This window comes from Nerophis lumbriciformis, linkage group LG04 (assembly GCF_033978685.3).
Source record: "Nerophis lumbriciformis linkage group LG04, RoL_Nlum_v2.1, whole genome shotgun sequence".
NCBI lineage: Eukaryota > Metazoa > Chordata > Actinopteri > Syngnathiformes > Syngnathidae > Nerophis > Nerophis lumbriciformis.
The window spans coordinates 65,587,501-65,597,500 of NC_084551.2; the positions used below are offsets into that span (position 1 = coordinate 65,587,501).

The following is a 10,000-nucleotide window of genomic DNA, read 5'->3' on the forward strand; positions in this document are numbered from 1 at the left end:
ATGTGTGGGGAATGCAAACAACCGGGCACAAATTAACGGGACCAGTGTCCACTGAGACGGCCGACATAAAGTGCTGTACAGTCGTGTCCCTCCGGTTTGCCTCTTGCTAATGGGGATGTCGAACCATTGATTGCTTCCCGTTGCTATAATTGGTTAAAGGTAATGCCACACAAACATGGTAAATGGCATACATTGTACATTAACATACGGTATGTGTGTGTAAATTAAGTACCGTATTCCCTGGACTATAAGCCTCTCATTTTTTTTCCCCCGCACTGTGAACCCCGCGGCTTATAAAACGGTGCCGTAATGTGTTTTTTTTATTCGACAAATAGTTTTCATAGAACACAGACAGACACACTGAAAAGGTGCGTTATTCTTCGCGCCATCTTTTGGACGAGTTCGCTCACCGCAGGCGCTGCGGGTTGAAAATCGACTTCTACGTTTTGTGTCTTGAACCGGAAGTATAACCGTCCGTCGCGTTCCCGCTCGAAAATATTCTTTATTCCTCACTCCAAGCAATGTTTGAAAGTTGTACAATCAGGGCCGGCCCGTGGCATAGGCCGCATGGGCAAATGCTAAGGGCGCCGTCCATCAGGGGGCGCCACGCCAGTGCCACAAATGTTGGAGAAAAAAAAAAAAAAAAAAAAAAAAAGTTGGTATTATTATTTCTAAATACAAAAAATAATCCCACGTTAATTAAAATGCAAAGTAAAGCCTATTTAATAGAAATATTACTTGTTACAACATTACGCCCCCCCCCCCCCTAGGGTTAGGGTTAGGGTTAGGGTTAGGGTTAGGGTTAGGGTTAGGGTTAGGGTAGGGTTAGGGTTAGGGTTAGGGTTAGGGTAGGGTTAGGGTTAGGGTTAGGGTTAGGGTTAGGGTTAGGGTTAGGGTGCGCCCCCTCCCTTCCCGTATCATGACTCTTTTTGGACGTCACCACATCAAAAAATCAACACAAGATGTCAAAACGGTCAAAACTGTCAGGTGCCCAGGGAAGAAAAAAGAGAAAAGAAGAGGAGGAGAAACGAGAAAAAGACAAGAGGTAGCAGGTAGGTAACGTTAGCCTACATGAAATGATTTGTCTGTTACAGAATGTGATAGTAACCTGGCTTTTTAGCATTAAGCTAATGTTACATGATTCGGCAATTGCTAATCAATAAATAGCTAGTTCTGTTTTAACGTCGGGTTAATATTATGGAGGGGGCTGAATTGTTATGGAAAATAATAATGTAACGTTAGGTAATTACAGTACTCCCACCTTACATTCCTCAGGGACATTTGTATTAGATCTTTTAAGCAGGTGTTTTTTGTTTACATTGTTATTGCCTTCTGGTTAGCTAATGTTTGCCCTGCAGGTAATAGTCACTTTTCCACCCCTTTATATATTAGGTATAGTTGTAAGTAAAAAAAAAAAAAAAGGTCAAAGACAAAGCTATTCGGTTTCTTGTGAGTATATACACTTCACTGCCGATGTGGGGGGGCGCCACCTAAAATCTTGCCTAGGGCGCCAGATTGGTTAGGGCCGGGCCTGTGTACAATACAACTAAAATTCATACTTAGACTTAAACAAACTTTAATGGTCCACAAGGGAAATTGTTCCACACAGTAGCTCAAATTACAAAGGTTGGAAAGGATAAGGATGGAAAGGATAATGCAAACAAGGGCAAAAAAAAGAGGGTGAAAACAGAAGGTATAAAGTAGACTGAAAATGTACCATAGTAGCAATATACAATATAACATATGTAACATTTATAAATTACATATACAGTATATAATACATACTGATATATTATAATATAATATATAACAAATCCCAATTACCATGTACAATATTACAGTAATAATAACAACAGTGCAATACTTTTTCATAACATGAACACTACTGCCTAGTTTCTCTTTGTATATTCTTATTTTACTGTTATATTTTTATTCTCGTTGTTGCTTTTATTTTTATTCTAATCGTAATATTTTTCTATTTTGTTTCCATTTATAACCCCATTATTTACTTTTTACTTTTTAAATTCGATCTCAATTTTGTAGACTGCTGCTGGAATTGTAATTTTCCTGAGGGAACTCACCTGAAGGAATCAATACAGTACTATCTACCTATCTATCTATCTATCTATAGTAAGCTATGAAGCCACACCGCTTGATGGGTTGCACTGTGCTTCAACATAGGAGTATTATTATGGTGTGTGTATAAGGTAAGACATTATCTGGCGTTTTGTTTCTCAATATTGTGCAAAAGCAACTTTTCTTACCTTCTGGTACCTGCTGATCTGTATTTGGGATCTGCATAAATCCTGAAAAATTGCGTGCATCCGCCTTTGTAGTCTGTGCCGTAGTCGATAAGCTTGTTATGGGACATTCATCCTCCTCTGTTGCCATTTCTAATATAAAGTAGTGTAAAGTTATTACTTAAATGTGTCAGTAAACTCGCCATGAAAGCGCTAAAACATACCGGTGTAGTGAGTTTACATTATTCACCCAAGAAACTTTAGTTATTAGAGAGTTCCGGTCGGACGGTTTTTCACGGTACACATTTCTGGCCTTCTTGTTGTTTCCGGATGAGGAGATGCTGCTCAGTTATTGATTGAAGTAAAGTCTGAATGTCATTAAAACAGTTAGCGCCATCTTTTGACACTTCTTCCACTCCCGTCCTTGCACGCTACACCGCTACAACAAAGATGACGGGGAGAAGACACTGCCGAAGGTAAATAGGACAGCGCATCCTGAAGCAACTGTCAGAAAGCGGCGTGAAGATGATCTGTAAAATATCATCTATGCAACATTTTGACCAAAGAACCACCATCACATGTTATGTAGACCACAAGGAAGTGTTTTACATTTAGAAAAAAAGTAATAGTAATATGACTTCTTTAATGCGCCTTATAATCCGGTGCGCCTTATATATGAAAACAGATCGAAAATAGACCATTCGTCGGCAGTGCGCCTTATAACCCGGTGCGCTTTATATATGAAAAAAGATCGAAAATAGACCATTCATCGGCAGTGCGCCTTATAACCCGGTGCGCTTTGTATGTGAAAAAAGATCGAAAATAGACCATTCATCGGCAGTGCGCCTTACTACCCGGTGCGCCTTATATATGAAAACAGCTCGAAAATAGACCACTCATCGGCAGTGCACCTTATAATCCATTGCGCTTTAAATATTAAAAAAATATATTTTTAAAAAGACCATTCATCGGCAGTGCGCCTTATAATCCGGTGCACTTTATATATGAAAACAGATCGAAAATAGACTATTCATCGGCAGTGCGCCTTATAATCCGGTGCGCCTTATATATGAAAACAGATCGAAAATAGACCATTCGTCGGCAATGCGCCTTATAATCCGGTGTGCCTTATATATGAAAACAGATCGAAAATAGACCATTCACCGGCAGTGCGCCTTATAATCCGGTGCGCTTTATATATGAAAAAAGATCGAAAATAGACCATTCATCGGCAGTGCGCCTTATAACCCGGTGCGCCTTATATATGAAAACAGCTCGAAAATAGACCACTCATCGTTAGTGCACCTTATAATCCGTTGCGCTTTAAATATGAAAAAAGATTTTTTTAAATAGACCATTCATCGACAGTGCGCCTTATAATCCGGTGTGCCTTATATATGAAAACAGATCAAAAATAGAGCATTCATCGGCAGTTGGCCTTATAATCTGGTGTGCCTTATATATGAAAACAGATCAAAAATAGACCATTCATCGGCAGTTGGCCTTATAATCTGGTGTGCCTTATATATGAAAACAGATCAAAAATAGACCATTCATCGGCAGTGCGCCTTATAATCCGGTGCACCTTATATATGTACAAGGATTAAAAAAAAGACCACTCATCAGCAGTGCGCCTTATAATCCAGTGCGCTTTATATATGAGAACAGCTCAAAAATAGACCACCCATCGGCAGTGCGCCTTATAATCCGGTGCGCTTTATATATGAAAACAGCTCAAAAATAGACCCCTCATCGGCAGTGCGCTTTATAATCCGCTGCGCTTTATATATGGTAAAAGATCGAAAATAGACCGCTCATCGGCAGTGCGCCTTATAATCCAGTGCGCTTTATATATGAAAACAGATTGAAAATAGACCACTCATCGGCAGTGCGCCTTATAATTTGGTTCGCCTTATACTTGAAAGAAGATCAAAAATAGACCATTCATCGGCAGTGCACTTTATAATCCGGTGTGCCTTATATATGAAAACAGATCAAAAATAGACCATTCATTGGCTGTGCGCCTTATAATCCGGTGCGCCTTATATATGAAAAAAAGATCAAAAATAGAGCGTTCATCGGCAGTGCGCCTTATAATCCGGTGTCCCTTATATATGAAAGCAGATTAAAAATAGACCATTCGTCGGCAGTGCGCCTTATAATACAATGCGCCTTATATATGAGAACAGGTCGAAACTAGACCACTCATCGGCAGTGCGCCTTATAATCCGGTGCGCCCTATGGTCCAGAAAATACGGTATCTTATTTTCCACTGACGTATGACACGATGATGAAAGGCTTAGTGGCCACATGCGTGGACAGCACCTTTTAGCTCTTATTTCCAAAATTGTGTACATTACTGAATTGGGGTCTTATGGCCACTTATGTGGACACTGGTGGTGTCATAAAAGTATAACATACAGTGGAATTTGGGGAAAAAAAGTGTAAAAATAAAAATTAGTATGTCACTAAACATGAAGTACACGTTTGTGTACTTATGGACTAAGTACATCATATCAAAAGATGATTTTTACTTTTTATTCTAATTAGGGTCCAATAAGCCCAAATGGCAAAGAGAAATTAAAAAAAAAGCATGTAAACAAACAGGATTTGACCTTTGAATTAATTATTTACGTTTGTAATTTCAGCTACGGGAACATATTTGAGAATAAATAAGAACAAATTGCAAGGCAAGCAACATCCAAGAATGGACATGGTTCGCTGTAACTCCAGTATCGGTGGTTTGAGGTTTTTTTACGCTGTCGGGCATGCAGGCAGTCGTTGCTGAGAGTGAGCGGAACCTTTGAATAAAGTCAAACAAGAAGAAGTAAAAGAAGAAGAGGAGTTCACGTGCGCGTCTGCGTGCACTTTGAGCTTGTTAGCGTCGACGCGCTGGCAAAGGCTTGAAGAGCTCGTTATTGCATTTGTGTCAATCTCGCCGCATCTCTGAAAGGATGTTTGGCTCCTGCTCGGCTCACCGTGTGGAAACCTGTGTGTGTGTGTAAGTGTGTGTGTGTGTGTGTGTGTGTGTGTGTGCGTCATTTCCAAAAGCACACATTATGCTTGCACTGCAAAAAGTCAGTGTTCAAAAACAAGAAAAATTAAAGCTGCAAGCAGCATTGGTCGGGCCCGCGTATTTGGCAGGTGCTAGTCCTAAGTGTCCCAATACTTTTGTCTACTTTTAGTCTGAAGTGTCCCAAGACTTTTGTCTAGTGTACCTACCTTGTCTGCATTGTGTGGGCACGTTGGTGCTTCCTGCTTTTGAGCAGCCATCTTAAAAAAAACAGCAGCGCAGCAGCATCAGTGCAGCGGGTCTTTGAAGGGTCATAAAATCAAAACCGGAGCAGGTATTAAAAAGATGTTCTATACTTTTATACACAAGGGTTCAATCTCTCTCCTGTGTTAGTTTGAAGCCTAAACGACAAACGCGCTCAGAGGAGATAGATTTTGAAGGAAGGTGACCGGTTTTTACAAAAATGTTGTTTTGAAGGGGGAATAGCAAACTTCCTGTTGATTTTTTGCTGGGGGTTGTCAATTTATGAAATGTAGGTCTAAGTGAGACCTACATAGAGGTTTTTGTTTCATCTCTCTCCGACCTTCCCAGTGGGAGTTACAGGCAGTTTTGTCAGATTTTTCATCCGAGGAGCAGGTTTTTGTGCGTTTTAATAAAAAATTGCTGTAGAGCACAATTTTTAGATTTGGGGTTAGGTTTTTTCATTAGATCACAGTTTTAGCCAGTCCTGATGGGTGTGTTCAGTTTGGTGAGTTTTGAAGCATGTTAAGGGGGTTAAATTACAGCTCAAAGAGGCAAAAGTGACTGTTTTTAGTACTTTTTTGTCTTGAAGGGGGAATTGCCAACTTCCTGTTGATTTTAGCCCGACAATGTACCATTATGAAATGTAGGTCTAAGTCAGACCTACATAGAGGTTTTTGTTTCATGTCTCTCCGACCTTCCTAGTGGGAGTTACAGGCAGTCTAGATTTTTTTCCCTAGGGGGCGCTAGAGCGCAATTTTGAGTTTTGTGGTTCGGTTTTTTTTTAAAAAGGCAATTTTCGCAGGTCCTGATGTGTGGGTCAAATATGGTGAGTTTTGAAGCATGTTAAGTGGGTCAAATTACAGTTTAATGTGGCGGCGGAAGAATAAAGAATAAAACCTTACAAATTCAATAGGTCCTTATGTCCCATTGCATAAGGACTCCCTTTGGGAGTCCTTATGCAATGGGCCATGCGGGCCCTAATTAAAGCTGCAAGCAGCATTGGTCGGGCCCGCGTATTTGGCAGGTGCTAGTCCTAAATGTCCCAATACTTTTGTCTACTTTTAGTCCGAATTGTCCCAATACTTTTGTCTAGTGTACCTACCTTGTCTGCATTGTGTGGGCACGCTGGTGCTTCCTGCTTTTAAGCAGCCATCTTAAAAAAACAGCAGCGCAGCAGCATCAGCGCAGCGGGTCTTTGAAGGGTCATAAAATCAAAACCGGAGCAGGTATTAAAAAGATGTTCTATACTTTTATACACAAGGGTTCAATCTCTCTCCTGTGTTAGTCTGAAGCCTAAACGACAAACGCGCTCAGAGGAGATAGATTTTGAAGGAAGGTGACCGGTTTTTACAAAAATGTTGTTTTGAAGGGGGAATAGCAAACTTTCTGTTGATTTTTGCTGGGTGTTGTCAATTAAGGGTTAGGGTTAGGGTTAGGGTTAGGGTTAGGGTTAGGGTTAGGGTTAGGTTAGGGTTAGGGTTAGGGTTAGGGTTATGTAGGTCTAAGTAAGACCTACATTGAGGTTTTTGTTTCATGTCTCTCCGACCTTCCCAGTGGGAGTTACAGGCAGTTTTGTCATTTTTTTCTTCCGAGGAGCTGTTTTTTCTCCGTTTTATTAAAAAATTGCTCTAGAGCGCAATTTTTAAATTTGGGGTTAGGTTTTTTATTAGATCGCAATTTCTGCTAGTCCTGATGTGTGTGTTCAGTTCGGTGAGTTTTGAAGCATGTTAAGGGGGTCAAATTACAGCTCAAAGAGGCAAAAGTGACTGTTTTTAGTACATTTTTGTCTTGAAGGGGGAATTGCCAACTTCCTGTTGATTTTAGCCCGAGAATGTACCATTATGAAAGTTAGGTCTAAGTCAGACCTACATAGAGGATTTTGTTTCATGTTTTTCCGACCTTCCTAGTGGGAGTTACAGGCAGTCTAGTTTTTTTTTCTTCTAGGGGGCGCTAGAGCGTAATTTTGAGTTTTGAGGTTTGGTTTTTTGATAAAAAGTTTTGCCGTATATTACTGATGTGTGTGTAAAATTTGGTGAGTTTTGAAGCATGTTAAGGGGGTCAAAGTAGAGCGCAAAGCTGCAGAAGAAGAAAGAAAGAATAATAATTAAAGCTGCAAGCAGCGTTGGTCGGGCCCGCGTATTTGGCAGGTGCTAGTCCTAAGTGTCCCAATACTTTTGTCTACTTTTAGTCTGAAGTGTCCCAAGACTTTTGTCTAGTGTACCTACCTTGTCTGCATTGTGTGGGCATGCTGGTGCTTCCTGCTTTTAAGCAGCCATCTTAAAAAAACAGCAGTGCAGCAGCATCAGCGCAGCGGTTCTTTGAAGGGTCATAAAATCCAAACCGGAGGAGCAGTTATTAAAACTCTTTCAATAACTTTTAATCAGAAGGGTTCAATCACTCTCCTGGGTTAGTTTGAAGCCGAAACGACAAACACGCTCAGAGGAGATAATGTTTGAAGAAAGGTGACCGGTTTTTACAAAAATGTTGTTTTGAAGGGGGAATAGCAAACTTCCTGTTGATTTTTGCTGGGGGTTGTCAATTTATGAAATGTAGGTCTAAGTGAGACCTACATAGAGGTTTTTGTTTCATGTCTCTCCGACCTTCCCAGTGGGAGTTACAGGCAGTTTTGTCATTTTTTTCTTCCGAGGAGCAGTTTTTTCTCCGTTTTATTAAAAAAATTGCTCTAAAAATTTCTGCTAGTCCTGATGTGTGTGTTCAGTTGGGTGAGTTTTGAAGCATGTTAAGAGGGTCAAATTACAGCTCAAAGAGGCAAAAGTGACTGTTTTTAGTACATTTTTGTCTTGAAGGGGGAATTGCCAACTTCCTGTTGATTTTTGCCCGAGGAAATTAATTAATGAAAAGTAGGGCTAAGTGAGCCCTACATAGAGGTTTTTGTTTCATGTCTCTACAACATTCGTACTGGGAGTTATAAGCAGTTTTCTTTCTAGGGGGCGCTAGAGCGCAATTTTGAGTTTTGGGGTTCGTTTTTTTTAATAAAAGACAATTTTCGCAGGTCCTGATGTGTGGTGAGTTTTGAAGCATGTTAAGTGGGTCAAATTAGTGCTCAAAGAGGCGGGGGAATAATAATAAAACCTTAGAAAAACAATAGGTCCTTATGGCCCATTGCAAAAGGACTCCCGTTGGGATTCCTTTTACAATGGGCCATGCGGGCCCTAAAAAAACCAAAATTAGGGGTATTTTATTTGAACTAAGCAAAATGATCTGCCAATAGAACAAGAAAATTTGGCATGTCCCAATTTCCAAGCTGCTGTTTTGAGGCATGTTAAAAAAAAAATATGCACTTTGTGACTTCAGTAATAAATATGGCAGTGCCATGTTGGCATTTTTTTTCCATAACTTGATTTGATTTATTTTGGAAAACCTTGTTACACACTACAAAAAGTCAGTGTTCAAAAACAAGAAGAAAAAAAAATGCAAAAATGAGGGGTATTTTATTTGAACTAAGCCAAATGATCTGCCAATAGAACAAGACAATTTGGCATGTCCCAATTTCCAAGCTGCTGTTTTGAGGCATGTTAAAAAAAAAATTATGCACTTTGTGACTTCAATAATAAATATGGCAGTTTCATGTTGGCATTTTTTTTCCATAACTTGATTTGATTTATTTTGGAAAACCTTGTAACACACTGCAAAAAGTCAGTGTTCAAAAACAAGAAAAAAAAATACAAAAATGAGGTGTATTTTATTTGAACTAAGCAAAATTATCTGCCAATAGAACAAGAACATTCGGCTTGTCGAGACTTTCCAAAACAAGTAAAATTAGCTAACCTCAATGAACCCAAAAATAGCTTAAAATAAGTATATTCTCACTAATAATAAGTGCACTTTTCTTGGTAGAAAAAAAAAAAATAGACCTTTTTGCTCAATATGTTGAAAAATAATCTTATATAAGTAAATGCTAGTGCCATTATCTTGACTATCTCATGATTGTTTTTTTCATGCTTGAAATAAGAAATTATTACTTTAAAAAAGTAGTTTTATACTTGTGAGCATCAGTTGATATTCTAGTTTCAAGCATGTTTTACTCAATATAGGTCATCAAATCTCAGCAGAAAGCTGTAATATCTTACTGAGATCATTTAGGATCAAAATCATGATGCCAAGCGCATATCGTTACGTCAAGATAATGGCACTTGGATTTGTTTAATTTAAGAATATTTTTCAACATATTGAGCAAAAAGGTCTCATTTTTTTTTCTACCAAGAAAAGTGCACTTGTTATTAGTGAGAATATACTTATTTTAAGCTATTTTAGGTTCATTGAGGTTAGCTAATTTTCCTTGTCCTAGTTGAATTTTCTTGTTCTATTGGCAGATAATTTTGCTTAGTTCAAATAAAATACCCCTAATTTTTGTATTTTTTTTTCTTCTTGTTTTTGAACACTGACTTTTTGCAGTGCACCTGTCACCTTAATTAGCAGCAGCCGGGATGAGACACGTTGTTGGAGCTGGAGTGAGAGAGAGCGAGAAAGACACGAGACGCAG

At 39.2% G+C, this 10,000-nt stretch overlaps 1 protein-coding gene across 1 annotated transcript in view; it reads right to left on the reverse strand.

Moving 5' to 3' along the window:
* The window catches only part of cadm4 (cell adhesion molecule 4), a 794,682-nt gene that overhangs the window by 457,349 nt on the left and 327,333 nt on the right, over nucleotides 1-10,000 (reverse strand). The window lies entirely within an intron of this gene.